This window comes from Neovison vison, chromosome 13 (genome assembly GCF_020171115.1).
Source record: "Neovison vison isolate M4711 chromosome 13, ASM_NN_V1, whole genome shotgun sequence".
Lineage (NCBI taxonomy): Eukaryota > Metazoa > Chordata > Mammalia > Carnivora > Mustelidae > Neogale > Neogale vison.
This window is the reverse complement of record NC_058103.1, coordinates 45,918,937-45,944,780: the sequence shown is the minus strand read 5'-3', so window position 1 is coordinate 45,944,780 and position 25,844 is coordinate 45,918,937. Positions and strand designations below refer to the sequence as shown.

General features: G+C 38.8%; 1 pseudogene; it reads right to left on the bottom strand.

The window, feature by feature from the left end:
- Positions 1-2,036: 2,036 nt before the first annotated feature.
- LOC122894822 lies at positions 2,037-2,121 on the bottom strand (annotated as a pseudogene).
- Positions 2,122-25,844: the final 23,723 nt, after the last annotated feature.

Here is a 25,844-nt window from a genome sequence, read left to right as displayed (position 1 = left end):
TTCTTCTTTCCTTCCTTTCTTTATATATATATATACATACATATATATATATATGTATATACATATATATATACACACACACACACATACACACAAAAATAAGGGTAAGCACAATGGAGGGATGAAATATGACTGTAAAGATACTGTAAAGATGAAAATTAAAAAAGATTTTTAGAAAGGAATTGATAAGAAGTTGGTTGAAAGAAGAAAAAAAAGGAGAGAATTTGATTAGGCTAGAGATTAGAACAAAACCATACACTAGATTTAGGGTATATTTTGTTTGTTAGAGGAAACTGTATCCCAAAATTTTAAAGAAAAACTTATATTTATATAAAAAATAAAGTTAAATACATGAAGGGATAAAATATGACTATAACAGTGACAATTAGAAAGATTTTTGAAGAGGTATTCATAAGATAAAATAGTTTAAAAAAGATTAAAATAGGAAAGAGGAAAAATTTAAACAATAGAATAAGAAAAAAAACTTAAAAAAAATTAACTTTGGAAGACTAAAGAATCATGGGAAAAAAGCCATGAATTCTATGTGCTGTATCCCAGTAGCTCTGAAGTTTTTCAGTTCTTATTGATTGGTGAACTTGGTCTTGGCTAGATGTTCTTGTTGATCTTCTCAGGGAGGGGCCTGTTACAATGATTCTCAATGTCTTTGCCTGAGGTGGAATTGCAGCGTCCTTGCCAAGGGCCAGGCTAAGTAATTTGCCCGGTCCTAAACGCTTTTTGTATAGCTTTGGAGGAGGAGAATGAAGGTGGAAGCCTTCAAATCTCTGGTCTGAAGGACTCAAGAGCTCAGGGCCCCACTGCTCAGTGTGTTCTCAGAGAAAAGCAGTCAACTCCTCCTATTTCCCTGGTCTCTGGCCGTGCTCCAAGCTCACCTGGACTGTGACCAAGTATTTCCATCTCTGGCACATGGCCCCGTTTGGAGTCTCCAAACCCAGCAGATTCCTGCAGTGTAGTTCTGTGCCACTCCCCTGGGAGTGGGGCGGGGGGAGATGAGTCTCCCTGGATCTGTCACTTGTGGGATCCTTGCTTGAAGAGTAGTGGTCCAACTGTGCCCTGGATCATGGTTTATGGCAACCCCAAGCTGACAGCCCACTTCTTGGTTCTGTCTCTGTAACTGACTTCCCCACTCCAATACCTGGGAGCTCTGCCACACTCAGGCACCCCCAGTCTTTCTGTGACCCTGAGGGACCTGAGACCACACTGTCCCTGTGAGGGCTCCACCTCCCTGGCTTAGCCTCTGGAGTCACATCTCTCAGTTGAGCGGACTTCTAAAAGTCCCGATTTTGTGCTCCGCTGCTCTACTGCTTGTTGGGAGTCAGCCCCTCTTTCCCCATGATCTCTCTTCCCATTTATGGCTTCGTACTCACTTCTCTGTACCTTCTACATTCCAGAGAGTGGTAGGTTTTCTCTTCATAGAATTGCTGCTATTCTTCAATCTTCTGTTGAGTTTTTAGGTGTTCAGAATGGGTTGATAACTATCTAGCTGATTTCCTAGGACCAAAGGAAATTTAGGTCTTGGATTCCTCCACCATCTTGCTCTTCCCCTTCATTATTTTATTTTTTTATTAAGTTATAATTCATAGACAGTAAAACCTACTCTTTTTAGTGTACAGTTTTGGAAAAAGCATATAGTCATGTAACAACCACAAAAGTCAAGATGTAGAGGATCTCTATCAGCTCCAAAAGTTTTGTGGTGTCCTTTTGTCATCAACTCTTCCGTGACACTCAGATCCTGGCTACAATCCACCTTTTCTTTGTCCCTATAGCTTCCCCTTTTCCAGAAGGCCATAGAGTATGTACTCTTTTTTTTTTTTTTAGAGAGAGAGAGAGAGAGGAAAGCAGGCTCTCCAATCCACTGAGCCACCCAGGCGCCCGAGTATGTACTCTTTTGAGCCTGGCTTCTTGCACTCAGCACAACGCATTCACCCAAATTGCTGTGTGTACCAGTACTTTGTTCTTTTACTGCTCAGTGTTGTTCCATTGTTTGCATGTACCATAGCTTGTTGATCCATTTACCAGTAAGATGACATATAGTTTTTCAATTAGCAATAATCACGCCTCGGATAAACCTCATTGGCTACGATACTGCCACTGCACAAAGCTAAAATGACATATAGTTTTTAATAGTATTTGGTGATTATGAATCAAGCCATTACTATAAACATTTACATTCAGATTTTGATTTGAACACGTGTTCATTTCTTTTGTACTTATAATAAGGGCATGTGTAACTTTCTAAAAAACTACCAAACTGTTTCCAAAGTGGGTGAACCATTTTTCATTGCTACATTCTAGCAGCAATGTATGAAAGTTCTAATCGCTCTGCATCTACGTCAGCAGCTGGTATTATCAGGATTTTGTTTTTGTTTGTTTTAAGTCAAGCTAATGGATATAGATCTCATCATAGTTCAAATTTACATTTACCTAATGACTAATGATGTTGGACATCTTTTAAAGACCTTCTTTGGCATCTGTATATCTTCTTTGGTGAAGTGTTTAAATCTTTTGCTAATTTTTTAATTGGGTTGTTTGTTTTCTTATTGTTGCATTTTGAGGGTCCTTTATATATTTTGGATTCAAGCCCTTTAACAGATACATGTGCTAGAAATATTTTTTACCAGTCTGTGGTTTACTTTTTAATTTTTTTATAGTGTCTTTGATGAGAAGTTTTCATTTTAATGAAGTTCAACTTATCAGCTTCTTCTTTTGTGTGTCATGCTTTTGTATCATTTCTAAGAAATCATTAACTAAGCCAAGGTTTCAAGATTTTTTCCTGTATTTTCTTCCAGAGGTTTATAGTTTTAGTTTTTACATTTATGTTTATAGTTCAGTTCAGGTTAATTTTTATGTAAGGTATGAATTGTGGATCAAGTTGCATTCTTTTGTATATAGATGTCCAGTTGTTTCCATACTATTTGTTGAAATGACTACCCTTTCCCCATTGAGCTGCCTTTTCAACATTCCATTTTGGTAAATAACATAAACTAGTAATTTGCATATATTGCCAATGCTAATTCATAGGCTTCTTATGGCTGGGTCTGTTTTATATGTCACATGTGTAACTGAGAAGACAAATATATTTGAAGAGAATCAGAACCTCTTCGAGCAGGTTAATTTTAACATTTTTTCCCACTGTATCAACAGATTCTACTCTATTTTGTGAGCAGATCTGCTTAGAAGTCCTGGTCTCCATTAGGAAACACACACATACAGACTTTAACTTTGGGTTCATTTTCTTTATAGAGTTTTTCATAATTTTAAAACCAAACTAGAAGAAATTCCCAATTTATGAATCTCTGGAATTTAGAATACATTTTTATATAGGAATAATGTTTGTTAACATTGGTTATATACCCAGGCTGTTCCATAAATATTTGATTCCTCCATCATAAAGAAGAAATATCATATATTTTAAGAAAGAGAAGAACCAGCAAGTAGATGGAGGTTGTAAAGATTTTGATGGGAACTTATGTGAAATATTTTAGGTATTATAGACATTGGTTCTATAGTAGAACCATTTAGCCTAGAAAGTATGGCTTTCTCTCTCTCTCTATCTCTCTCTCCCTCTCTTTGTACAATAGCATGATTATTTTTTGTATTACCCATTAGGGCATTGGAATGATATTCATTGAATACCCACTATGTACAGATAGGTATTATTGCTTTTCTTAAGCTATTTTAATTAATTTCATTCCTGTAACAATTCAAGGTAGGCAATTTATTTCCATTTTATAGATTTGAAAACTGAGATTCAGAGAGGTTATGTAACTTACTCAAGATCTCATAATTAATAGGTGGTGGATGTAAAGTTCAAATTTAGTTCTGTCTCACTCTAGAGCCTATTAAACCCTATGATTAAGTTGACCTCTTGGTTAGTAAGATAAATCAGTAGGAGAGATATTTTTCCTCAGAGAGAGAGCTAGAGAAGGAGAAGAAAGGGAGTTCAATGAAATGAATATGTACAAGCGAAAAAGATTATTTAAGGTAGAACTGAATGACCTGGGAGTGATCACTTAAAAGAGGTGAATACGTTCTGCTAAAAAATACTTGAAGAGGAAAAATAGGATAGGGCATAAGAAAGGGACATGAAAGACACGAATTCCTCTTTGTGACCACTAGGTGACACCATTGACAGAAAACACCTTGGTTGCAGTCTGGAGGTGGTGGTAATGGGGGTTGTGATGGGGTGTAGCCATGAGGCAGGGGAGTGGGGAGAAGGATGCTAAAGAATGTTGTAGGAGGAAGTGGCAGTCCATCTCTATAAAGGACATTTGAGGCAGTCAAAAGTCATGTCAATCACATGGAAAATGCTTTATTGAGAAAGGAGTATAGCATATAGCCTGTTCAGGTGTCACTTTTTGTCTGAATGTGTATCATTGATATTTCTGACAAACACCAAGTCAGGAGCCAGTGTAAGATTAGGGATTAACAGCACTGAATCTGGAGTTTGTCCTTCTAGGTCTGGAGCCTGACTCTGCCACTACTGGCTGTGTTATATTACACAAGTAGCTTAACCGTTCTGAGCCTCGGTTTCCTTCTCTGTTAAATTGGTATAACAATACCTACCTCAAAGAGATGCTGTGAAGATTAAATGAAACAATGATGTGAAGCACTTAGAAAAGTGCTTTCCTCCGAGTTCTTTTTAAATGCTGTCACTGTTGTTACTGTAGATATTACATGGAATCTCTGAAAAAAATGACAGCTCAATTAAAATCAAAAGCAAGTGAGTTAATACACTTCAAAGACAGGAAGGAAGGCTTTTTAGTTAAGATAATAGATTTTTTTTTTTTTACTTTTGTTGTGTGTAAACAAAATGTCTGTGCTCAAGTCAGCACTGCATTTTAGCCACCTAGTTGTCTTTTAATTTCTTAACCAAAGATAAGAAGGTTGTGTTCTTGAACATTTTGCTAAGAAATCACATAAATACTGGAATATTTATGGTCAATTCTAGGCAAAATTTCAAGATGAAATTCATCTTTGATGCCTTCTCAGCTCTCATTTCCATCCATTTTGGCGTCCCTCATTCCCTCCTCCCTTCAGCTCCCCTCCCCTGACATTCCCTTATCTTCTTCCCAAGTTTCCAAGGATCGGATTCTGCTCTTTAACGACTCTCAACACCTGCACAAAACACCCAGAATGCTTTTCCTCTCATGCCTTCCCAATCCCCAAATTGCAAAATCACTTCTTCGTTCTCCCCATTCACCAAAGATTTCCCATTCAGTCAGTTCCTCTATCTTTAGATATCAAAAGTTGGATTTCACTGATTCATAATAAATTGAGAATGAATGAATATTCTTACCATCCCCAATAATGTCTTCATTTTGTAAACACCTTGTTAACAGCAATAAATCTGCAGCTGATGGCATTTCAAGTCATATGAGAAAGCTAACTGAAGATTTCTGAGCAATGTGAAGGAGAGTGGAAGGGTAATCCTTACATCACAGCATTTAGGTGACCACCAAGGAAATACAGATGACTGAAAATCACCAGAAACTCAGAGACTTTTCATTTATTCAATACATTTACATATTTTCAACTTCTTACCACTACTGCTTATACTTAGAAAAATAAATTCTCGTTACTCTCTTTTTATTTCTCCATTTTACCATTTTGCAACACTGTTAGTATGGCAGAGTCTCCAGATTATTTTCCAGGAGCCATTTTCTTTTCCTTTGGAACTAGTAAAACCCTTAGTCTTATGGCCACCAGAGTAAAGGCCACATTGCCCAGCTTTGTGTGCCGCTTTGAGTGGCAATGCGTTTACATTTTGGACAATAGGATACAAGCAAGAATGTCATTAGCAATTTAAGGAAATATCCTTAAAAGAGAGGACCTACCTATCCTTCCCTTTTCTCTTTATAGCTGGCTGGAAGGCAGATGCAGAGACTGAAGAGCACGAGACACCATCTGAGACAAGGCTCCTGAAGTCCATTTCCTGGGGGTGACACAACAGAAATTGGGAAGAAGCCTGGGTCTCCAATGAATTGGACTTTGGATCTCTGGACCTCTGTGTGTTTAATAGAACTTTGTGTATTTAACGTACCGTTAATTTGTGTTTCTGTCACATTCAGGTGAATTCAATTCTAGCTACATGTGGCTAGTAAAGTTCAAGTTGAACCAAACGACCAGCAATGAATGATTGTAAATCCATGAAACTATAACTCAAATTCACTAAGAAAATTTTTGTAGTTAATATCTGTAATACACGGCCTAAATCTCTCACCAGGGGAATCTTTGACTCTAATGATCTATACTAGAGACAGGCACGGTTCAACAGAACTTTCTGCCGTGATGGAATGTTCTGTTTTTGGGTTAGGTCTATGGAAGCCACTAGTCAAAAGTGGCTATTGAGCTCTTGAAACATTGCCTTTGTGACTGAGAAGCAGAATTTTAAAAATTATTTATTTGTAATTAATTTAATTTGGAGTAGCTATACATGGCTTATAGCTACTTAGTTGAACAGGACAGCTCTGACTCAGAGTTTGACACATCCTCAACACATCCACAATTTTCCTTTATTTGAGCTACATGTTAAGCCAAGAGACTGGATCCCAAAAATGATGGTAAACTGGTGAAGCTAGTTACAGCTAATTGAAGCTGCCTCTTAGAAGAGTAGAGTGAACATCAAAGGGAGTTTAAAACATCCCTTACCCCCACAATAAGAATATGCCTAAATACATTTAAATGCATCACACTACATTGTTGTAGAATCTTAAACACGGAAGGTTGAAATACAGAATTGTTTCTTTTGGTAGCAGCCCTGAGAAACGCTAAGTGGTGTGGGGTAGATTTGTTTCTTCTGTACTCCCCGCAAAGTTGACCTTTGACCCTGTGCTATTGTCTCAGTGACCCCACTGATTTCCAGGCTTATTCCTTTATTTCTGGTGAATAAGATCTCTTTCCTGTTACCAGGTGTTCACTGAGATTACCAGGCTCTGCCTACAGGTGGCACAGTGTGAGCATAGCTATTTATTCTGGATCTTGTTCCATTCCTGTCCCTTTACATTCTTTGTAAAACTGTAAGTGGCTAAAACAAATACTCTTTTGCCGGTGGCTTAACTGTCACGTGTTCTATCAACAGCCCTCACAAGCAGGGCTGTTATTAGCAAGGTGGACCTGCTTATTTTCCTACTCTGCTCTAGAAGCAGAAGATTTCTAACAGCTGGTGATGGGAAGCCGGGTGTTTCCGTGTTTTTATGTATATCAGGGAACCTGCCTTTACAGAGGACTTTCAGATTTAGAAAACAATGCTAGAATTCCAAAAAAGTCCAAGATCTTCATTAAAAGACCAAATCCATATCAGTCGACCCCCCCTTTGTCTGTGGGGGATATATTTCCACAACCACAGCAGACGCCCAAAACTGTGGATAGTAACTGAACCCTGTATATACATGTTTTTTCCTTATATACACCATATCTATGATAAAGTTTCATTTATAAATTATGCATAGTTAGAGAATAACAACAACAATAATAAAATAGAACAATGATCATGATTATAATTATAATAAAAGTTAGGTGAATGTGCTTTGTCTCTCTCACCATCTCTCTCAAAATATCTTATTGTCCTGTACTCACCCTTCTTCTCGCGATGATGTGTGAAGATAAAAGACATACATGATGAGATGAAGTGAGGTGAGTATACGTTCTGCTGGCGTTGTGACGTGGCGTTAGGCTACTACTAATCCTCTAATAATCAGAAAGAGAATCATCTGCTTCTCGAACATGCTTGACCCTGGATATCTGAAACCTCAGAAAGCAGAACTGCAGATAAAAGGGGACTACTGTGTGTGTCCAAACACACGTACACACATGCAGAATTTGTGCTGGTTGTCTTAATTTTCTATGTAAATGGATTTTCTGGTTTATGAATTACTCAGTGGAGGTGTCTCCCTGACTTTCTGCCTGGATTCTAGAGATTAATGCCTGACAGAGAATAGGGAAGTGTAAGAATGGCTCCTGCTACTTTCTAAAGGGAAAAAAAAAAAATCATTGATCTTTTTTCTTATGCATATCTTTTCCCATCCAATCCATTGAATGACTGTATAGCTCAGGGCAGGTTGTCTTTGTGACTATAGGTGAGGTACCACCCAGAAAATTTCTGTTCCTTATGCGGGCTCTGAGAGTTTTGGTGCCATCCAGATTTAGATGTGTGACTCAACATATCACTTTATAGAGGTGTGACTTTTGGCAATTGTTTAACTTCTCGGTTTACTCATCTTCAGAATGTGGATAATAATAGCTTCTGCTGCATTGGGTCATTATGTGACTTAAGTGTGATAAGGTAATTTAATGTGGTTAGTATTTTCTTTGCAACATAGTAAGTATTCAATAAAGATACAGTTATTAGTATACTGTTTCAAATTAGTGAACAAATATATTGTCATTCTTTTTATTGAAAAGCATGAAAGTGCCCACTTCCACATATTCTATTCTAATCATGCCTAGTTATTGACATAGAGCCATAAAAATATGTAATATGAACTACATTCATATGTACTGTAATTCAAGTCAGGTTTTTGTTGAGGTGGGGAGTGTTGCGGGATGCTCAATCACAAAATCACTTCACACAAGAAAGTCCAGCCTGAAGTGTCAAAGAGGAATTCATGACTTTGAATGAAGACAAACCAGGTCAAACGCATTGTTAAGTACTAAGAAGGTACAATAATTCATTTCCCCTGGAATATTAAATAAAATCCAGCTTAACTGAATAAGGACATACAAAAATCTGAAATCATCCACCTAAGTAGGGTGAGAGAAAAACTTGCCCAGAAAAGGAATTAGTGTCACACTGGGCCGTGGAAAGCAGGGGACAGTGGAACTCTCAACTGGGAACTCAGAGGCCTATGGTAAAAATCAGCACAAAGTATCAGAGTAGGTCGAGGATCAGTCTGGATGTAGAATGAGTAAAAGGAACTAAAGATCAAGGAATCTAGTGCAGGAAGATCCCAAATAAATGTTGGTTAAATGAAAATTTTTGGTTGCTTACTACTACATTAATATTAATCAAAACTATCATGCCTCTCCCAAACAATGGCTTAAATAAGGTAAAAGTTTATTTTTTCTCTTATGTAAATGAAGTCTTGAGGTAGAGAATTCATGGATACTTTAGTGGCTCCACGAAGTTAAGGATTTAGTTTCTTTCCAGGTTACTCTCTTCCATCCCTACGAAGTGGCCTTTGTCCTTATGGTCTAAGATGGCAGCTAGAATGCTAGTCCTCATAACCATGTTCCAGATGGCAAGATGGAGGGAAGGGAAAAGACACACCAGAAATCTCCTTTAATTTTCCTTTATCTGTCACATAACAGTTTTGCTTACATGTTACTGGTCAGAACTTAGACACATGTCGATACTTAGCTCTAAGGGAGGCTAGGCAATGACATCTTTAATTTTGTCAAGTATAATCTGGAGTTCCATTATTAGAGAAAAGGAGGAGAATGAATATTAGGCTAGGCAACTAACGATCTCTACTAGTATCCATTCACTTTCATCCTTTGCCCTAACAGAACCTAGATTTTCCTTTAGGAAATTACCCCTCCTCCATTGTGTGTTGTATAGCAGACTTGAAGTTTGAGCAAGATTGACTTTACTTCAAGCTCTATAGGCAGATCCTGATTGATTAGTGGTAGAGAAGTATGATACCCCTGCTCTTTCCAAGCACTTGTATTAAGTTTCTACCTCCAAAAGAAGACAAACCAGCTAATTGTCTGACCAAGGGATCCATTCCACTGTCAAGATAGTGAAATATGCTCATTATAACATTATGTTTATTAAATTCATGTTTATATAACATATGCATATAATATGCAATACATATATTATATCTCAACATTATATCTTTCACATTACCATTTAGTAGGATATGATATATATTATAGGCTTGGGACCAATATGTACTGTTTCCCTTATCTCTCTTTCCCAAATGGGATTTTTAAAAATTGCTGTTATCTTGTTTTCTCTTCATCATTGTATAACAAGTATATTGATGGAGGTTACTTTACCACTTAGCCATGCATCCCTGGACCGTGAGGTGTTAATGCAAGATTTTTCAGAGTAGCTGAACCAATAAACCATTCTTAGGCTGGAGCTGGATGTAGTAATTACACTAGGCTTGGGTTGTATCCCATTAGGTGAGTTCATTTTGCACATGTGTGGAAAATTTTGGCATGGGAAGGTGAATATGCATGAATTTGGATGGCCAAAGGGGTGGGCTGCTGAGGACATTCATTGGTTGCTTACTTAGCACTCATGATCCTTCTTTCTCCTTCCTAATACTCTCCAGATTTTCATTTGAGGAACTACCTCTCCACCATTGTGTTGCAGCAATACAGAATGGTGTGGGTTGATTTGGGACAATTCGGATAATCCTATTCCTCATCCCCATTTGGCATAGTGATAGGATCAGGTAACCCAGACCTGAACCATCCAGTGTAGCTGTCGGTTCCCTAGCCTTAAGGTAGATCCAGAGATGGTCTAATAAGCACAAAGCTCATAATTCTTACATAATGATTTTGACATTGAGTCAAAATCCCCATCTCTCTCTCTTTCTCCCTCTCCCCTACCACCTCTTCTCACTCACCATGTCCTGGGTATAAACAAGGAAGCTGAAGCCCGAGTTGCTATTAACAGCTTTCAACTAGGAAAGGAGTCCGTCAAAGAAGCAATTTGACATACAGAGGAGAGTAAATCTGAGAGAATCTGAGCCAGAATCCTGATCAAACCATACCTGAAGCTCACATCACTGCTGGCCTTTTCACTTAATCAACCAATAAATTCTTTTTATTTAAAAATTCTTTTTATTTTTATTTAATTTGACTTCATTTATCTGATACTTGCAGTCTAAGCTGATACATGAATGGATAATGAAATGGATGAGTTATGACACAGAAGCCTGTAGTCATTGAAAACAGGGACTCAAACCAAATATGAGGTCCAGCGTACAGTAATGGTCCCAGTGCTCCTTGAATGAGAAGCTATACTTCAAACAAGAGTCCTTTATGTAACAGAATCAAGATAGTCTTCCCAGATCTTGGCTGACAAAAGTCCAAACACTCAGTATAGTTGTGTTCGTACTACTGAGTGGGCAGATTTTCATAGGAGAGCCTGGCATTTAGGCTTATTTTCATGTTAGGGAGGCCTGGCTACTATTCAAAAATTTTTATAGAAGATGTTAAGAGAATAGAAGGAGAAGTAAAAGAAGGAGAAGTAATCAATCAAGAATCAGTTATCCTCAGAAAAGAAGTAGTAAAATATTATGGTTAAGAGTAGGGACTTGGTGGTCAAGACTGGGCTTTTAGTTGCTGGCTCTGCCACTGACTAGCAGGTTGGATAACACACCGAACTTGTTTTTTTTCACTTATAAAATGAGAGGAAAAAAAAAAACACTATCGATTTCTCTGTAAGTTGTTGCCAATATTAAAGGTGATATTGTATGTGAAGCTGGGACATAGAAAGATCCCATTTGTGACAAACAGTTCTTGTTTGTTCTTCATAGAAATAAGCTTGTACATGTTGGTAGGAGTTTTGATAGTCTGCTTGGGCAGGCTACAAGATTTTGTGTGTTCTGATGTATAATGATCACGGTATTGCTGACCATTGGAATTCTCTTGGTAATTTTTATACCCTTTTTGCCAACTTTTGGGAAGGAGAGAATCTATCATTAGAGTGATTCCTAATTTCCACTTGACTCCAGAGTTGCAATAGTTACTTTACTGCAGTCACACTTGAGTTCTCTGGGAAGCAGGTGGGAGCCAATATTGAAATCAGAGTGTCTAACACATAGTAGCCTCTCAGTTTGTGCTATCTGAAGGTTGGGCCAGCAAGTGGATTGTTTTCCCTCCAATGGGATGATTAAAGGGACAGACATTGAAATATACAAATGCGCCAGATTTTCTTACTGTTTCTACATTTTAAGACCTTTAGGCACGAGTTCACTTATGGTCTGGGATGGGGTTTAAACTTCTTGTGGAAAAGGTAAGTTGGCTACAGCCCACCTCCTCTAGAAATGGTTCTGCTCATCAACTGATCTGGAAGTTTCTCAGAGCTCCAGCCATAAGGAGGGCCAAGGGTTAGTGGAAAGTTTTGCATTGTTGTTAGCTCACTCTGAGGCCTAAGGCAAGCCATTTAACCTCTTGGTGTCTGGATTTCCTCATCTGAGAGCCAGGGATAATAATACTTCCCTACCTCACAGGTGTGTTGGGGGCATTAATTAATGTTTGTCTAGTGCTCAGGGATCTGGGATGAAAGGCAAGCATCATTATTGTCGGTTTGCTGCAGGCAAGACTAGATTATAGTCCTCCAGATGGGTTGCATATGGGAAGTGGTTTTAGCAAAAGATTTTCCCAAATGAAATGCAGGCTTTAAGGTTTGGGGCCACTTCAAAAGAAAGGTGCCAGTGGAACTTCGTCTTCTTCTCCTTCTTGCCTTAGTTGGCTCAGGTTTTACTATTGTGCGGAGTTACAAATCAGCCTCGCAGAACTATAAATTAATTTATTTGATGAGTGACATTTAGGTTGTTGCAGTGATCCCAGCTCAGCATAGATTGTCCAAGATTCGATTAAGTAGGTAAGGTTACTGTTGCAGAAAACTCGTAATTCCTTGTGAAGAGTAGGAATTGTGCGGCCCGCCTTTTAGTGATAAGCGGGAGAGACAAAACCATTGTGTTTTAACAGCACCAAGTGGACAAGTCAATTAGGCCTGAGGTTTCAGTCTTTTCATTTTGTCTTAACTTCCTCCTCCCCGCCCTCTACTCTTTTAAAAATAGCCTTCTACACTAAAGAGCATTGGTATGTTCTTGAAAGCTTTTGAAGAGGACCACTTTGAGAAAGGACTTCTGGGCAAACAGACAACAGAATGTCTGGGTATGTTAATGCTGAGGAAGAAGGGTGTCTGGGTATGTTAATGCTGAGGAAGAAGGGGAAAAAAGATCTCTTCTTGGGGGACTAGAGAAATTTTTGTTTTCCAAAAATTGGAAAAATTGGTTCAATGAATTCACTTGTCCAGTTAAAGGGCAAAGATAACATTTCTTTCCCCGTGTATTTCTTGTAAACACAAAAGAAAGCAAAATAGAAGATTTTATTAATATAGTCAACCCAGGTAATAGGAAAACAGAATCTCATTGTTGGTTAACGCATGCTGCTGGGAATCTCTTGCAACGAAAATTCTAAGGCAGAAATGCAAGTAATGATAGTGCTGTTAATACATTTGATTCAGTTATGAAGCAAGTGGCACATTCAGTCAGCAAATATTTATTGAGTATATTCTAAGTGTTGGGCACTATTCCAGACAGTGAGAAATGACCGATAAGCAACACAGATAGGGCCCCCACTCTCAATGGAGCTTACATTTCCGCATGGAAGATAGGAATAGACACACAAAATTGCAAATGCAGAGAACTAAAGTGAGGTGATGGGATAGAGAGGTTGGTGGTGATCTAATGTGGATGGCTAGAAAACCTTGCCAGGTGTGAGAGTGGGGGGTATATGTGTGTTAAGGGGGTGGGTTTTAGCTGGGAGGCCCCACGGTAGGAGCAAGGTACAAGACTTAATGTTAGAAAATGACTGTGTTGTAATGACGTAGCCTTCAGCAGGTATGAGCTGCAGGTTGGGATTTTAGCATATCCCTCCAATATGCTATCCAATTGTTTCTTCCCTTATGTAGACTCCTCCATCATCTACTGCATATATAGGAAAGTGGACTGTGTTTGGAATCATCAAATTTGTATAGTTGGCTGTTGTCCTAGAAAGGATGGAAGACCAAGTCAGGAGACCTGATTGATTCCTGTTCCTTTAATACCTTGCAGGGTTAATCATATAGTCTCTTTATGCTTTGATTCCTTCCTTAAAGAGAAAAAGCATTGGTGAGGTCCTTTTCAGCTCTGCTTCCAGGAACAACATAGAAGCAGGATTCAATTATTATAAACCCTTGGTTTTCAGAAATTTATGAAGATGATAAAAGAAGCATAAAAAATTTGAAAAATGCTTATATCAGTAGCTCAGAAAATGTAATAATTAGCAGACACCTGGGTGCCAAAGTTAGCTATTATGCATATTTTTGTAAGGAGTCTTCTTCAGTCCTTATTGCTTTTTTTTAGAAAACGGGAATTTATTAAAGCCTAGAATACAGAGTTTTCAAAACATTAGAAAAGTAAATAATCATTACTGCTATAATGTTTGTGGTTTTGTTACATTCAAATTATTCCTGCTTTCCTAAACTGACAGAAATGAATAGATGTGAAATGTCTCAGAGTTTTATAGCTAAGAACTCCATTTGCAACAAAAATTAGACTGTTACAAGTAAATTCAATAAGTAAGTTTAGAAGGAATCGTTGCTAACTCTAAAATCTCAAATTCTATAAGAAATTAAGAATTTTCTTCAAAAATAATATCCCAAACAAATTTTATGATCAAGTGAAATTACGCGTTGCTCTTTTCCCTTATAAACAAATAAAATGACACTAAAAATATTGCCTTCCATGGTGCTCAACACTTGGCAAAAACAGTTTCATGTTTCTTACTTTATTTGAGCCTCATGACTTTTTGGAAATAAACTGGAGAGAATATATCATTCCCATTTCACATATGAGAAAAAAGAGAGTAGGACTTTGGACCTTCCTGGATTTACATAGCTAGTATGTTAAACTAGAATTCGGAGTCCTAAATCCTGTCTAGTGCTCTACTCACCTTAGAATGGGTGTACCCATAACCTGAGTTTCTCTTCTGTGTTTCACTGTTTTTTTTGTATGGTTGTTTGTTTGTTTTTAACACAGTACCAAAGTATTTCCGAGAATTTCTAGATGACTTTGGTGCTGTTGTGTGACACATGAGCTTATGAACAAGTTTGGGCAGCTTTGGTGAATCTGCCTGTCTTGTCCTTCTTCTGCTGTGATCCTGCTCCTTTATGTCCTGTTTATGTCAAGCACAGCTGTCACTTTTTGGGGCCACTTTTACTTATTGCTATGGTGACATCTTAGTTGTGTTGAGGTGTTTTTCTTTGTTTTAGACAAAATCTGGGCAGAACAGTACATTTCATTCTTTAACGTATCATGGTGATACAAAACCAAGACGAAATCCTTAAAAAAAAACATTATTTTTATGAAGTATAAAATTTTAAAAATTGGATGTTAAGGCTCTGATTATTTTTTGCCTAACTAACATCACTCAGTAAACAGTATGTTCAGTGTGATAAGGAACAAAGGAAATAAGAGGCTGTGCCACTCTCCAGACCTTACGTTCTTACTGAGAACATAAAATATGAAGCCTTTCAATTAGAATATAATCAAATGATTACGCAAAATACTTCACAATATCATTTTGAGAGACTACTATAAGATCTGCTAAATACATCTGCAGGTCAGAGAGATGGAGGGCGGCAGAATAATCCACTTAAAGAGTATGGAGAAAAAGATGGAAGCAACACAAGGGAATAAAAGAGTTGAGTTTAGAGAGAAGAACCAGGCATAATTTTGTTCAAAATTTCACTCTTTATTAGCAATAAATTAAAATAAGGTGGTGCTTTTTGATGACTCATAAGATAGATGTTGCATGAAAGGGTCCTGGAATCAACAGACACAAATAAGACGGCCAAACATGGAAAAATGATCATAGGTAGAGCATTTGTTCCACTTGCTTTTATCTTTTACACCTGTGTTTGAATTCATCCAAACTTGCATAAATCCTTTACACAGCTGTCGAAATTGCACCTGAAAAAAGGCTGAAGTAGTCTCAGACGGGCTAACATTTCATCATTCTGAATACTTAAACCCAAACAGGTTTAAACACTTTGCCAAACCCAAGGATAACGGGCTTCCCATTGATCTTTGCTCTGTTCGAATGTTCAACTGTGTGCCAAAATGTACACTGCAGACTGCATTGTAGAGAATCCCCTGTTTTTTAACTACAGAAATGCTCAAAAATGTAGTTTTAAAGATAGAAGGTCTCTTGAAATCTATACAGAAATAATGCATACTTTGATGTATGTAATTCAAAAATGTGCTAAATTTAATTTTTCTTTCTTTGTCAACAAGTAGTTAAATATAGTGTACTTCTAGTATTTTCATGAGGCTGTTTTTGATGTCTATGCTGGCTTCCACAATTCTATTACTCTTAACTTGGAGTCTATCACTACTATTTTTAAAATTGTAAATATATCCATTGGTATTACGAAAAATTCACACAGAGAAAGAGAATAAAAAATGTGAGCCCTCCTATTCCCACTTTTCCCCAACCTCCCCTCCCCAGAGGTAACCCCTTTAATAGTTTAATGTGTTTTTTTCCAAGTCTTTTGTAAAACACATTACTTTGTGTGTGTGTGTGTGTAATTGTAAATAAATGTAATTGTAACATAAATGTTGTTATGCTGATATCTTTTCCTTAAAATAGCATCATTTTTTTATGAATTTTAAAAAACTTTATCAGACTAATGAGTGAAAGTTGGGGTCTCTGGGTATAGGAGTAGAGATAGGTGAGGACTGTTTGCATTTAAACTGCTTTCTTTAAACTGAATTCTACACTCTTTGCTTCCTTGTTCACACTACCAAAGATTGGAAAGTTTGCTTTCTTGATAAACATGGTACCATAAAGAAGTAAGTCTGAAAGTTAACCTTCTTAGAGATTTACGGCTTGCCTTTGTGGACAGAAGTAGGAGACAAAGGAAATTCCAGGTAGGAGAGTTTCTGTGAGCAAAGCCATAGAGAACAAGGTCCCTCACTTGTTTTCTTGGTCCAACCTATCCATGACTGTGACAGAGGAATTCTTGGGGCATCTTGCTGGCTGACTTGATGGATACCTCTTCACTGGGCTCGCACCAGGACTATATTCAGTTCTACATATGTAAGGACTTTACCTTTAGTGTGCTTGCACACCCCTGCTTGATTGTCTATCACTTCTACTGGAAAGGAGCTCCTTTATTGGGGGAAGAGATGGATTTCCCTGAATATGGCAGAGGAAATCCCAGAGCGGCCTGAACTTTATAAATCAATTTGAAAACAGCTACAGAGAGTTTTGAAAGCTGGGGCGACTTGACTGGAACCTGGTAGGCAGGATATTAAGCCAGTTGCATGTGGCACTGGTGGAAACTCGGGGTTAGTGGGTAAGAGTCAAGAGACAAATTGGTTCAAGCAGAATATGTGAGATGTGAGTAAGGTTGGAAACAGGAAAAGGAGCAGAAGATATAATTAATTCTAGGGCTTGGCACTTGGACCTGAGCCAGAGGAAATTAAGAAGATGAGAGTCATGATGAAATGAAGTGACCTTCTTTCATTATGTCACCATGGGCCAGTTCTTGTCTTGCAGCAAGCCACTCTTCTATATTCCTTTGGTGATGCCAGGGGGGGATTCTGTAAATGACTCGGTTTTGCTAGCTGGCTCCCTGTGAGGTTCTGCCATTTGGGGATATAAGGTGGAGACCTCCTCTTTCCTGTTTCCTGCAGGCTTCCTGTTTGCTTCCTGCTCCTGGGAGCATCACCCCAGCTTCCCCGTTTACAAAATCTGGCAGTTGTACTTGATTCCAGGAGCAGTTGTTCAATCCAATTAGCTGTTTTCCCAACTTTCACAGAACCTGCTTCCTTGCACTCCCCTGTCCCACAACACCAACAATAGCCAAGAAGCCTCTCCTGTTCAGAGGTCTGGGGTTCCAACCACACAGGATCTTCCTCTAGCTTAGAGACCCTGGCCCCAGCCAAACAAAGTGGTCTGGGTGTTTCAGCTCTGTGAAGCCCCTCTTTCTAAGTGTTAGTACTTCCAGCCTCTTACCTTTGATCTCATCACTTTTGGAGTGGTAGCTCCTTCCTGGAAACGTTAACCTCTATGAAACCTTAAAGTTGTTCTCCTTGTGAATTTTCAGTTCTTTAATATTTAGTTAACAATTCTGTATAATAGATAATTACTGCTTCTGTACCAGAGCCCATCACGGGCTTTCCAAGGTGACATGTAAATAAGAGAACTCATGAGTTCCTATATCATTGAGGAACAGTGCGAAGCCTGAGTTTGGTGGGGACCGAGAGAATAAAGGGGAAGAGGTACATCTGACAAATTTTGGGTGGGAAGGAACCAATAGGACTTGCTAATTAGAAATAAGGGGTGAGGCGAAGGAGCTCTAAAATACACAAGGTTTGTATCCTGGCGATGGAGAGAATGATGATGCTGTAGAAAACTGGAGGAACAGGGGGGATAAAAAATGAGTCCAGGTACAGGAATACGCAAGTGGAGATATTTTAAAGACATCTGGTAAAATGGGACTGAAATTCAGGTGAGAACTAGAGCAGTGACCTCAGCACTGAAAATGGACACTGTGGCCAGGTTCCCTGAGCATATGAAGCTGAGGGTATAGGAGTTGCTGGGTAGCTTGCAAAGGTGCTTAATGCAAAGTCCAGTGTGGGACCTCCTGCCTATAACAAGTAGGGATGGTCTCTTGTTTAATACCCTGGACAGGTTAAGATTGATAAGAACTATAGGTCCACTGTTTTTACCAGAAGAAGGCATTGGTGATCATTTGGGATTCTGTTATTATTCACATAAGCAAACTTCAACTCTGGGTTGATTGAATAGAAGAGCATCAATGAACAATATTGATGGAATTTTTCAAGATGGAAAGACAAGCAAGCTACATAAATAGATACTTTACATAAGCAGCAGACTATGAAACCTATTGTCATCAAATAAAACACACAGCTAAGTTAATCTGGCACACATTTAATAACAGTCATGGTCAAGATGGTGCTACACTATAATTAGGCACAGGTGGTAAGCAGTTCTTGTAAACTATTATAATTCGTATTGATGAAAGTCAAATTGACTCTTTACACTTTCTCTCTTTGCTTTCTTAGTTCATTATTAGAAAGTATCTGTCAGCCATTTTCATTGATATCATGTACCATCAATTAAAATCCATTTATCAAACATTTACTGAGTTTTATTATATCCCAGTTATTGTGCTGGGCTCTGGGTGATATAAATACAAGCAGTTTCAGCCTTTAAGCTGAAAAGTTGAGATGTACACTTCAGTCTGAATCAGACAAATGCTACAGGGTGACTCACACATTTTCCTGCTTAATGGTCCTATATTCTCTGCTCTCCTTGATTAAAAATATATGACTTCCTCAGAGAGGCTTTTCTTCTTCAATAGACAACCTCACTCTCTTCATACCTGTCTTTTTCCTGCCTTCTCTTGGACACTGAAGTATTTCCCATTCTAAGTTTCTGGGATGATAAATGTCTGCCACCAGAGAACTCTGGCTCATGACCCTGGGAATATCTTGCTCAGGGAAGAATATACACACAATAGAGTAGATGGTATAGAGAGTAGAGAAATATAAGAGGAAGTGTCCTTTCCTCTTTAGAAAATGGCAGTCTTAGGGAAGGGAAGGGTTAGGAAGAAGAATCTTTGCTTAAGGTGGGGAAGTAGGAGGAAGAATCTTGCTAGGGAGTAAGACATGCTTTTTTTTTCCAGCCAGAGAGATATTTTCCAGCCAGAGGGAAATTCCTCATCTAGCAACTCTAGGACATGGACCCCGAGTAACAGGAACTGGTAGTCTCACACTGGTTGTCTTGAGTGGGACAGACAGCATATTTGGGAGAGAGAATGAGGAACGTTCCACCCTTATTCTGGCCGCTAGTGTATCAATTAAGATGGGTTATGTGATGTTGCTGTAAAGAAACAACTCTCGGGCGCCTGGGTGGCTCAGTGGGTTGGTTAAGCCGCTGCCTTCGGCTCAGGTCATGATCTCAGGGTCCTGGGATCGAGTCCCGCATCGGGCTCTCTGCTCAGCAGGGAGCCTGCTTCCTCCTCTCTCTCTCTCTGCCTGCCTCTCTGCCTACTTGTGGTGTCTCTCTGTCAAATAAATTAAAAAAGAAAAAAAAAGGAAAGAAACAACTCTCAGATCTCAGGTGTAAGGTTTACAAAGACTTATTTCTCCCTTATTCTGCATGCCCATCGTGGACCGGTTAGGCCCTTTTCTCCATGTCATCCTCACTCAGCAGGCAAGCTGTCAGAGCCACTACTACCTGGGGGTATCAGTGATTTCTAAATAAAGGGGATGGAAAGAGAAAAGCAAATCACATGGTAGTTCTTAAAGGTTCTGTCCAGAAATCACGTAAGTTATTTCATTCATAGGCCATTGGCCAAAGCAAGTCACATGGACATACTTTTTCTTCAAGCTGATAGAAAAAGTAGAAAGAGGAGAACTAGAAACATCTTGTCTACAACATCTGGGCACAGAGCAATTATTTACTAGTGATTCTTAAGAAGCAACTGTTTGAATAAGAAGAGGGTGATTTTTCCAGGGTCACTGGAATTAGAATCCTCCACTGTCCCTCAAATATCTTTTTTAACTACTCAGTGACACTTGAAATTCCTTTAATGGCACATAAAATTGTGTGCAAATAAGGGGTGCCTGAGTAGATCGGTCAGTTATGCCTCTGACTCTTGATTTCCCCTGGGATCGTGATCTCAGGGTCATGATCTCTGGGTCTTGGGATTAATCCCCATCTTGGGCTCTGTGCTGAGCATGGAGCCTGCCTGAAATTCTCTCTCTCCCACTATTCACCACTACCACTTACTCATGTGCTCTCTCTTTCTTGCTCTCTCTCTATAAAAGAAATTGTGTGTCACTAAGAAAGGCCTAAAAATGTAATAAACTAGTTAAACCCTTTTTATCAAATTACAGATCTAGTCTTTTGTGTTTTGATAGCTAGGAAGAATCTTAAGGGGCAGGAAAGGGAGATGACATAATGCATCTAGGGCATCTCTAATATACCAATATACTTTCAATCAGTTGTGTGGTTGAGCCTTTTTGGTAACTCAAGATAGTGCAGTGGTTAAGAATATAGACTCTAAAGCCAGACCACCTGGGTGTGAATCTTGGCTCTACCACTTAGCACTTCTGTGACCTTGGATGTTTCCTTAATTCCCTGTACCACAGTTTCCTCATTCATAAAGTGTAGATAGTAAGAGAAACTATGTCAGATGACTGTGAAGAGAAGTCAATGTCTGAAAAGTGCTAAGAGTAGTGACTGGCAAAAGGTAAGCTCTCTATTTAAGGATTTGTTAAATATATAAAATAAGCACTATGAAGTGGCCTCATTTACCAAAAGGACACTGGAGATCACAGAAGTTAAATAACTTGCCTGGGGAAGAGAAAGAGCCATTTAATAGCTCCACGTCTCTCTAAAGTCCATGTTCTTTCTCCTCCATCATATTGGATGTTGGATAATAACATCAAAAGGAGGGGAAAAAAATGAAAGAAAAGCTTCTCCAGCTTCTCAACATTGCCTTCACTTGGGTTCCAGGTGCTTTTAGTTCTGAATGGCTCTTCAATAGGAACTTGCCATTGATTAAAATGATCGATAGGCAGATACCATTCAGTGCTGTGAAGACTATTCTATTCTATCTTCTTTTCTTTCTCCCTTCCTTCCTTCCTTCCAAAATTTTTATTTTGTATTTATTTACTTGAGAGTGAGAGCAAGAGTGAGTGTGAGAGAGAGAACACAGAGTGAGAGGAAGAAGCAGACTCCCCACTGAGCAGAGAGCCCAATGTAGGGTTCAATCCCAGGACCCTGATATCATGACCTGGCCCAAGGCAGATGCTTAACTGACAAGCTACCCAGGTACCCCCCATGTATGTCTGTCTTTCTTTGTTTCTCTCTCTTTCTTTCATTGAGGTAAAATTGACATATGGCAATATATTATTGTACATCAAGTGTACAATGTAGTGATTCAATATTTATATATGTTTTGAAATGATCACCATAATAAGTCTAATTAACACCCATCACCATACATAGTTACAACTTTTTTCCTTGTGATAAGAACTTTTTTATTTTAAAATCTACACTTTTCACTGACATGTTTTGTGCCAATGACCTATCAGGGGTGCAGTGGCTTGGAACATATATCAGCCATTGGTCAGGACTTGGGGGTTTTGTACTCTTATGTGAATAAGCACAATTGCTTCAAATATAAAATGGTTTATTGAAGTATGAGTGATACATATTCCCCTTGTCAAGAAAAGCCCTTGTAAACATCAGTAGGATAGTAAAAGAACAAGATGAATTCAGTGTTGTTTGAAAGTTAGGTATTAAAAAAATCAATGAATGGGATCAAAGAGTCACCTTCCTATGATAAGTTGCAAAGAGCCAAGAGATGTGTATTCTGTATTCTCACCTTATTGTTTTGAAGAATGCAGCTATTTATAGGGAGCTACTACTGCAAACAGTAGAAGTTAGAGAAACCCAAATTTAATCCATGCTTTATCACTTACTGGCTGATGATGGCCAATTTTCTCATGAAAATGGTAGAGACAATGACATTCTAGCTGTCCCCCAATAGTTATTCCATCTCTCCCCATTGTATACTGTGAGCTTTGGGTGAAATGGACTCTACCCCCAGATTTAGGAGGGGACCCTGATTAATCTTAGCCTATTATTGAACTCCCACACCTTTTCCCAATAATGGTATTGAGGTATACAGATAAGTCGTGCCCTAGTATGAAACTTGGTGTAAAAAGCCATATTTGTTAATGGGTTCTGGGATGATGTCTATCTCTGTAGTGTGAATGAGGAAATATATAGACTTGAGTACTGCTGGTAACATTTTATGATTGTGAGGAGAATGAACCTCATGATGAATCTGACACATAGAGGAATACAGAGATGAAGGAATTATGGAGAGATTGACCCAGAGCACTGCTCAAGCCATGCCTGAAGACCACACTACCACTAGGCTTTCCAGTTACGTAAGCAATAAATCTTGCCTGCTTGTTAAACAATTTTGAGTTATTTCCTACAAAAACCAATTTGTATGCTTACTTCTGGGGTAGTTGTGTGTGAGTAAATATCTTACATGGGTGTCAGTGAGTTCCAAGATAGCATCCATCATGGCAGTACAATTATTGTCCACATGATGGGGGAGAAGTGGGAGTGCTACAGATAATGACATGCAACCAAGTCCCAGGGATAAGGTGGTGATGATTTTAGGTGCAGAGAATAGGAATTAAGAATAGAAACAATCACTTAAAACTTCCATTTTACCAATCTCTTGGGCTAATTACTAATTGGTTTACTATTTAATTGGTAAGTACAGCTATTAATTATGTTAGGAAATAAAAAGGTTTATACATATGTAGCCTCATATATTCTGTAATTTAGAGTCATGAATCAGAAGGAGGTACATAATTTAATTGTCAGTTCAAAGGGCCTCAGGACTTCAAGATGTACTAAGGAATGGAATGCAGCAGAGGTCTTAAATATTTATCAACAGCTGGATGAATAAGGAAGTTGAGTCACAAAAAAAAAGAAAGAAAGAAAGATCAATTGAGATCACAGTGTTGTTCTTTCAAAGTCCTTTCCTGAGATTTCAGGTGAAACTGGTGAGCACAATCTTCAAATGTGATGGAATGTGGGGGCCGAAGTCTGCCTTTCTGAAGCATGGGGTGATGGACTGCCCTGTGCCCATCTGGTAACTCCAGGGGTTGGAGCCTGTGGAGAGGGTGCTATTGACAGCCTTGGAGAAACAGGGAGAAAAGGAAAGGGGGTGTGGAGAGATAATGAGCTCCGTTTCTGACATGTTTAGTTTTAGGAGGTGGTGGGACACCCAAGTAGAGATATTCTGCAGACAGAAAGAAATATGGGACTGAAGAAAGGGTGAGAGGTCAAGGCTGGGGCTGGAGGTTTGGGAGTCGTCTGCGTTCAGGTGGTAATTAAAGCCATCTGACGGGGAGCTTCCAAGAGGAGTGTGCTGTGAGGGAAAAAAGCCCACTGAGCCTGCTGAAGGAGAGAAGGAAAAGAGGGGGAAAGGCTCTCCCAGGAAGTTCAGGAAAGTGATGCTGAGAAGGGAAGGAAGGACTCTACAGAATATGGTCCTTACAGCTGAGGGGAAGAAGGAAATGGATGGAGACCCATTTAAAAGGCTCACAGAAGTTGAAAATGTTATAAAGAGTAATTAGGCAATTGGACATTTCTGTCATTTCATGAACACCATTCAGAAGGAAGTGGAGGTCATTTACCCTTCAAAAAACCAGGGAATCATTTGTACAAGATGAATGATTTGGGGGAGGCTGAATTCTCAGGCTTTCCTTTTCTACTGAGAAAGGAAATAATATTTATCAGTTTGGGGGGATTGATGAAGCTAGTCAGCACTCCCAGTGGAAAAAAATAAATGAGAAATTCTCACTCATTATAATACCATGAACATTATCATCATAACGTAAGGAATATTTGTTTAAACAGAATTTTTGAAAGTTATAGGAAAGAGGACATGACAAGGAGGATGGCTCACTGAGATAAGCAGTACCTTAGAAACCTAAGCATTAAGAAAATAAAAAGCCAATTGAGAAATAACTCCCTTATAAGAGTAAAAGCCCAGTGAAGTCATCCACTGAAGTGGTGTTGCTGAAACTAGCTAAGCAAACTGAACAATATGAAAGGCTATGAGGTTAGGGAATAGAACAAAGACATGTAAACATGTAAACTTTTTAACTTTTTCTTTTTTTTTTTTTTTCAGTTTTCTCCATGACAGAAGTCAGTGGGAATCACATCTTTATAAACCAATATATCTTAATAATGCCAGATGTGATAATCCACTGATTCACTCAATCCATAGTCCTGAAGGAGTTCCTAGTGACAAAGGGCTGCAAATCATGTCCTTCTCATAGCTTGGCAAATTCCTTTTGGCAAGATGTACATTAATAATGGTGTGATGATAAGATCATTTCCTCAAGATCTCTAGAGCTGGTCTGTCGACTAAGGTGGTACAGGGTGACCAAGATGACTGCAGTCACAACTCTTGCCCAACCATTAAAGAAGAATATAATACTGCTGTGCCAGGGTTAGTATATAATCCCCACCAGTAACCAATAGCCATTCTTCGGGAGGAAGGCAACCATATTTTTATAATAAATTTAAATGGTTGGGTGAGGCTGAATATGCATGCTTAGAGAGAGGGTTGGATTGGGGCCAAGGGCAAATGGCTTCTTTACATATTAAAATTCTAAACTTTTGCTCCAAGGCATGAAGTTTGTTTTACTCTAATTTTTGTATTTATAATTCATTATAACATTGATTTTCCAGACCCCTTTAAAGTTCCATTTGTTGAATTTAGACTGCCTCACAGAGGCACAGGAATGATGGGACAAAATGAGACTAGTAGGGGCAGAGAAGGGGAGAGTTGGAAGAGTGGACTGGAGTGGGGTTGGGGGTGGTTGGTGGTTGGAGGAAAAAAGGTCTGCCCACTCTTGAGGGTCATAGTAATCTTCATTGTTTTTCAGGAAGAATAGGGAAAGCAAGGAAGAAGGTGGCTCTAATATTTCCTGAGTGCTTTTCATGGTTCAGCTATAGCATATGATGTTTTGACATATAATAAAAAATATGTATTTGTTTATGTCCCCATTTCTGACACAGAGCTACTAAAATTTTTGGAATTTCCTAAATGATGAGAGCAAACAGATGTCTTTTGTTATGTTAATGAGGGGACTTTTGGAGCCCCACCTAAGGATGGGAGCTGGTTGCCAAGAGAGCCAACCCTGTGATTAGGGGGGTCGGAGATTTCGGTCCTGCCTCCCAAACCCTGGGGAGGGGACAGGGTCTGGAGGTTGAGTTTAATCACCAATGGCCAATGATGTAATCAGGCATGAATATGCAATAAAGTTTCCATAAAAACCCTGGAAAGGAGAGCTTCCTGGTTGGTGAACACACGGAGGTGCTGGCAGTGACACATTTAGAGAAGAAATGGAAGCTCCAAGCCCTTTCCCTCCATCTTGCCCTACGCATCTCTTCCATCTGGGTGTTTCCAAGTTATATCCTTTTATAAGGTGATTAAACTGGTGATCTAGTTA